A 5,944-nucleotide genomic window follows, 5' to 3' on the forward strand; every position below is an offset into this window, starting at 1 on the left:
ATGATTGGTGAATGGTTGAATTTGACTTAAAGGTTTTGTTGTTGAATGGTTGAGATTGTCTCATTAGTATGCTAGGAAAATCTAAGAAGAATTATGCATGATACAAGTATTTGTGTTGGTACTTGTGGATGTAAGTTTGGTATGATTTGGGTTGGTAGAATACAATGTTGTAAGTATGTTATGTGTGATAATGAAATGATATGTTCTAACCTTGATTATGGATGTTTTGGTTGACTAAATATGCCATGATTTATGCCATTTAAGTTGTGGATGAGCGTATGTGTAAATAAGGGTGACAAATAGCTTGGTAAATAGCCTTTATTTTGTCCACACGGGTAGGCACACGAGCATGTGTCTAGGCTGTGTGTCACACATGGCTTGCCCTATGGGCATGTGTTTCAGCCGTGTACCTCCTGCACCATAATTTTGAGAAACAGAACGCTCAGAATTGAGCACATAGGTAGAGACAGAGGCATGTGTCTCAGCCGTGTGAGGGATACGGCCTTAAGTACGGGCGTGTGTCCCGACCATGTGAAGTCTGCACCTATTTTATGTGTGACCTCAATTTGTTCTTGCTTTGCAAAATAGATAGTTACACTGGCTAGGGACAGGGGTGTGTGTGACCACAAGGCCTGCCCATACGGGCATGTGAACCCTATACATGGAGAAAAAATTCTAGGTTTTGTAAAAATTTCCCAAGTTCTCGGTTTAGTCCCGAACCACTTTCAAAGCATGTTTTGGGCTTCGTAGACTCGTATTAAGGACTTTATGATTGAATACAAATGGTTTTAATTTGGATGCAAATTTATGACTTGAAATTGTATGTTTGTTTGCAATGTAAGTCCAGTAATGCCTCGTACTCTGTTCCGGCGTTGAATACAGGTAAGGGTGTTACATTTACTGGTATTAGAGCTATGGTTTAGTCAATTTTTGGACTAATGTAGTGTGTGTGAGAGTCTAGCTATACATGCTATATATAATTTCTAATAGTGTCATGACTCTTGACAATTTAAATTGGGTTTTCATCTAGTAAACGGATCCCCACCGAAAGGTAGCTAATGATGCTGAAAGTAATGCACCAGCTCCCGCCCAAGGGACAGCGCCATATGAAAGTAGTCAAGTAATGATTAGTCATGGAGGAGAGGCTAGGGAAGCCTTCTTCCAAAGGTTGAATGAGTGGTTTGCCAAGTTTGTTCAAACAAGTCTGGCTGCCCAACATCCTCCACCCCCATCTAACCCCCAATCGGTTCCCGTAGCTCCCCAAGGTGTGGAATTGTTAAGACTGAACAAGCCTCTAGTTGATACGATTAGAGGACAAAAGGCTAAAGAATTTAGAGCTAATGTTGGCGATAATCCCAAGAGAGCAGAGTTTTAGCTTGAGAACTCTATTAGGGTATTGATGAGCTTTCTTGCACACCGGATGAGTATTTGAAATGTGCTATATCACTTTTGAGGGACTCCGCATATCAATGGTGGAATACTCTTGTATCAGTGGTACCGAGAGAAAGGGTTTCCTGGGAATTCTTTCAGCATCAGTTCAGAAAGAAATATATCAGTCAATGGTTCATTGATTAGAAACGCAGAGAGTTTTTAGAACTAAAATAGGGCCATATGTTTGTGACTGAATATGAACGAGAGTTTGTTAGGCTCAGTAAGTATTCTCGGGAATGTGATTCCACCAAGGATATCATGTGCAAGAGATTCGAATATGGGTTGAATGAAGATATCAGACTGCTAGTTAGGATTTTAGAGTTGAAAGAATTTGTTGTGCTAGTCGACCGAGCTTGCAAAGTCGAAGAGCTGAGCAAAGAGAAGAGAAAATCTGAGTTTGAGGCTAGAGATTTGAGAAAAAGGCAGATGAATAAGTCATTTCAATCTTCGTCAAAGAAATTGAGGGATTTGTATACTCATTTGAATGTTTCAACTGGGTATCCCGAGAGAGATCGTGGGAAGCAATATTTGGGTTCTAAGGCCCAAACTACATCAATAACGATGGTTGGTAATGCTAGGTATAATAGACCTCAATGTCAACACTGTGGTAGATGACATCCCAGTGAATGTAAGATGAATATCCGAGCTTGCTTTAAATGTCACTCCCAAGATCACTTTATTCGAGATTGCCCTGAAATGGCTGAGAAAGATAATTTGCAGAATGCAAGACTGAGCAATACTGCCACTAGAGGGAGTGACAAACCATAATATATACATGTTTTTACCCTATGCTTGGCATATTTTTGGAAGGATTATTATAAGATTTAATGAATTTGATGCTCCTAATCTGTTAATTTCATGTTTTATACTCAGGAGAGCTTAGGATAGAAAGAAGAGTGAGAAACGAGCCAGGAACGGGAAAATTGGGCCTAATTCAGTGTTTCTCACTGCCTAGGCACTTCCACACGGGTAATCCACACGACCGTGTGTGACACAAAGGCAGGCCACACACCCGTGTGTCATGGCGATGTCAACATTAAAGCAAGTTAGAATTGCACATGGCCTGAGCACGTTCAGACGGATGTGGCACACGGCCGTGTCCCTGTTGAGCCAAAGTCTAATTTTATTTGGAAAAGGCTAATTTTGGGATATTTTGGGAATTCCAAAGTCTATATAAACACCCTAAAAGAGGATCAAAGGGCTCGTAGAGTAGAAGGCAGAAAATACTCAAGGACAGCCACCGGAATCAGTTCAGAAGCAAGATCTACTTCAAGACTGAAGATATCCATTTAATTTCCTTAGAAGTTCTTTGGGTTCTTTATGTTTTGTTGTTTTCCCAATCTTGATATGTTTTCCATTATTATGAACTAAACCCCTAAATACCTAAGGGAGATTAGGACGAATCTTATTACTATTTGAATTATGTGATAAATTCTTGTTCTTATTCTTAATTGGCAGTTCTAATTCTTGCTTTAATATTCTAGGATATTAATTTAGGTTTTGATGTGCTTCTTCAGTGGAGAAAAAGTCCCTGTTTAAGAGTAGATCCTTCATAATTAAGCGGAGTTACATGCAATCCTAGAGATAGGATGACATAAATCTGTTGGATTAGAGTCAATTCTAATAAGGGAATCCATAGATTCAGTTAATGCGAAAATAGGGGTTTTAATTAGAAAAAGATTCTGATTAATCAACCTAGAGTCAGTTTTTCTTAGTATCGAGAGAGATATTAACAAAAATCAAGGATTTCTACGGATTAAGTCAAGTGAATAAATCGTCTAATTCAGAAGTAATAAGTGAAGTCTAGGTGGATTCTTCCTTGGGTATTGTCTTCTCCATCGGTTATCTAAAGAGTATTTTCCAATTTTTTATCTCTGTCGTAATTTTAGTTAATTAGATAATTAGTCTTAGTTTAAAACATTCTCTTAATTGTTGGCTAGATAATAAAAAGACAGTAATTAATAGTATTTTTAGCCCTTGTGGATACAGTATTTCCGGTCTCAGCATAACTATACTATTGTTCGATAGGTGCGCTTTCCTTAGTCGAATTTTTAGTTAATTTAGCGATCATTAAGTTTTTGGCGCCGTTGCCGGGGACTAAGAAATTAGGAATGCTTGATTTTTATTACTTTACAGATTTTTACTTTTATTGCAATTTACTTTTTGTTTTTAGTGTAATTTTTGTTTTCTAAATTTTTCTTTTTAATTGCTTCTGGCAGGTGTCTCTAGTTTATGACTAGGATGAACTCGTCAGGACCTCTACTTTTTGACAGTGAGATCGAGAGCATAGCTCGGAAAAACCAAAGAGAAATAAGGCAAAGTCTACAATACATAGAGGAAGAGCGAGAGGACGATATCCATACTACAACCGAAGAGATGGTTGAAAATCAAAATAATTCACTGCCTCCTGTGGTTGCTGCAAATCTAGTGAATCAAAATCCTGCTCCTCGTACTATGTATGACTATGCTAAGCCTAATTTAAAGGGGGCTGAATCGAGTATTGTTAGACCTACAATTGCTGTAAATAATTTTGAACTAAAACCTAACATTATATAAATGATTCAACAGTTTGTTCAGTTTGATGGTTTGCAGGATAAAGACCCAAATACTCATGTAGCTAATTTCTTAGAGTTCTGCGATACTTTCAAAATAAATGGCGTTTCTGATGATGCCATTCGCCTTCGGTTATTTCCCTTTTCATGAAGGAATAAGGCTAAATAGTGGTTGAATTCGTTACCACAGGGATCAATCACTACTTGGGAGCAAATGACCAAAAATTTTTTCCTCAAATATTTTCTGCCAGCTAAAATGGCTAAATTGAGGAATGATATCTCTTCTTTTGTGCAGATGGATTTAGAACCACTATATGATGCATGAGAGAGATACAAGGATTTATTGAGAAAGTGCCCTCACCATGGCTTACCTTTATGGCTACAGGTTCAAACTTTCCACAATAGCTTGAACCCCTCAACGAGACAGATGGTCAATGCAGTGGGCGGTGGAACCTTAAATAATAAAACACCTGAGAAAGCTTATGAGTTCATTGAAGAGATTTCACTGAATGATTATCAGTGGCAAGTCATGAAGACAAAGCCTAATAAAGCAGCCAGTGTTTTCAACCTCGACGCAGTCACCATGTTATCAAACTAGGTAGAGCTCTTAAATAAAAAAGATTGATGGCTTATGTGTTTCGACTCAGGTACATTTGATGATGCAATGCAGTATAAATGAAGGAGGAATGAATAATACAGAATGCCTAGCCTAAGACTCTAGCACTACAAATGAACAAGTCAACTATATGGGTAACAATTCTAGACCTCAGAATAACCCCTATAGTAACACTTACAATGCAGGTTGGAGGAACCATCCTAACTTCTCTTGGGGTGGTCAAGGCAATCAAAGACCACAACCCCCTCCAGGTTTTCAACCACCTTACCAGCAGGAAAGAAAGCCGAACCTCGAGGAGATGTTAACAAAATTCATCTCGGTGTCAAAAACACATTTCCAAAACACCAAAGCAGTGCTTAAAAATCAGCAGGCATCGATTCAAGTAATCCTTGAGTTTTTATTTTTATTTTATTTTTGTTTTATTTATTTTTTGAAGACTTTTGTTTTATATTTTGAACTATGTTTATCTTTATGGTTCTTATCGAGTAATCCCTTAATTCTCTTTCATAGTGGTGTTTTTATTATTAGTAACTCAGAATCATGCCTTTCATTAGCCTTATCTACAACTCTAGCTGTCACTATTCCAAGGATTTCATCAAAAACATTCAGGGTAGTTTCGCTTCTTTTCCTCTCTTCTGATTTTATGCCTATATTATTATTATCTATCTTCGTACATTGAGGACAATGTACATCTTAAGTGTGGGGAGGTTATTTATATGTTTATTAGAAAATCCCTAAATTTTTACCTCGTTCTCAAATAATTTTCTCATATTATTATTAGAGTGAATTCTGATTGATTTATAATTTTTGTTGATATGTTTTGAATTAAATCATAGGTAATTGAACATTGATTGTTTAACCTTAAGATATTAAAGAATCAAGCATGATAAGTTTACTTTTGATAATTGAAATCCCTAGGTTGTTTCCCTGAATTGAGGTATTATCTTGAAATTCTGAATTCACAGGATTGACATCAAAAGCCATATTTTTTATGAGATCTTGAGTCTTTAGAGCATATATCCTTTCTTGCTCACTTTTATTGTTGCTTATGAGTGTGTCAATACTGATTTGTTATTCTAGAACTTGCTTCGATTATACATGTCGAGACCACACCATTGATTTGATATACCGAGATCATAAAGGCACTTAGGTTTTAACCCACTTACCCCATAAAAAGCCTACCCACATAATTGACCCTTAGTGAACCTCTTTGAGCCTTAACCATTGTTTCTTGATTTTCCCCTTAATGTTAACCCACAACTTAACCCTTTTTGATTCATTAAGAATTTCTCCCTTTCCATTGACTCCTTTTTATTGAGATTTGATTTGATTACCTACCTAACTA

General features: G+C 37.0%; 1 non-coding gene across 1 annotated transcript; it reads right to left on the bottom strand.

The window, feature by feature from the left end:
• Window positions 1-4,245: 4,245 nt before the first annotated feature.
• Window positions 4,246-4,352, bottom strand: LOC128289997 (small nucleolar RNA R71). Its single transcript, XR_008279637.1, has one exon. It is a non-coding gene; the product is annotated as a small nucleolar RNA R71 (small nucleolar RNA).
• Between the last annotated feature and the right edge of the window lie 1,592 nt (window positions 4,353-5,944).

The sequence above is a fragment of the Gossypium arboreum genome, chromosome 2, assembly GCF_025698485.1.
Source record: "Gossypium arboreum isolate Shixiya-1 chromosome 2, ASM2569848v2, whole genome shotgun sequence".
NCBI lineage: Eukaryota > Viridiplantae > Streptophyta > Magnoliopsida > Malvales > Malvaceae > Gossypium > Gossypium arboreum.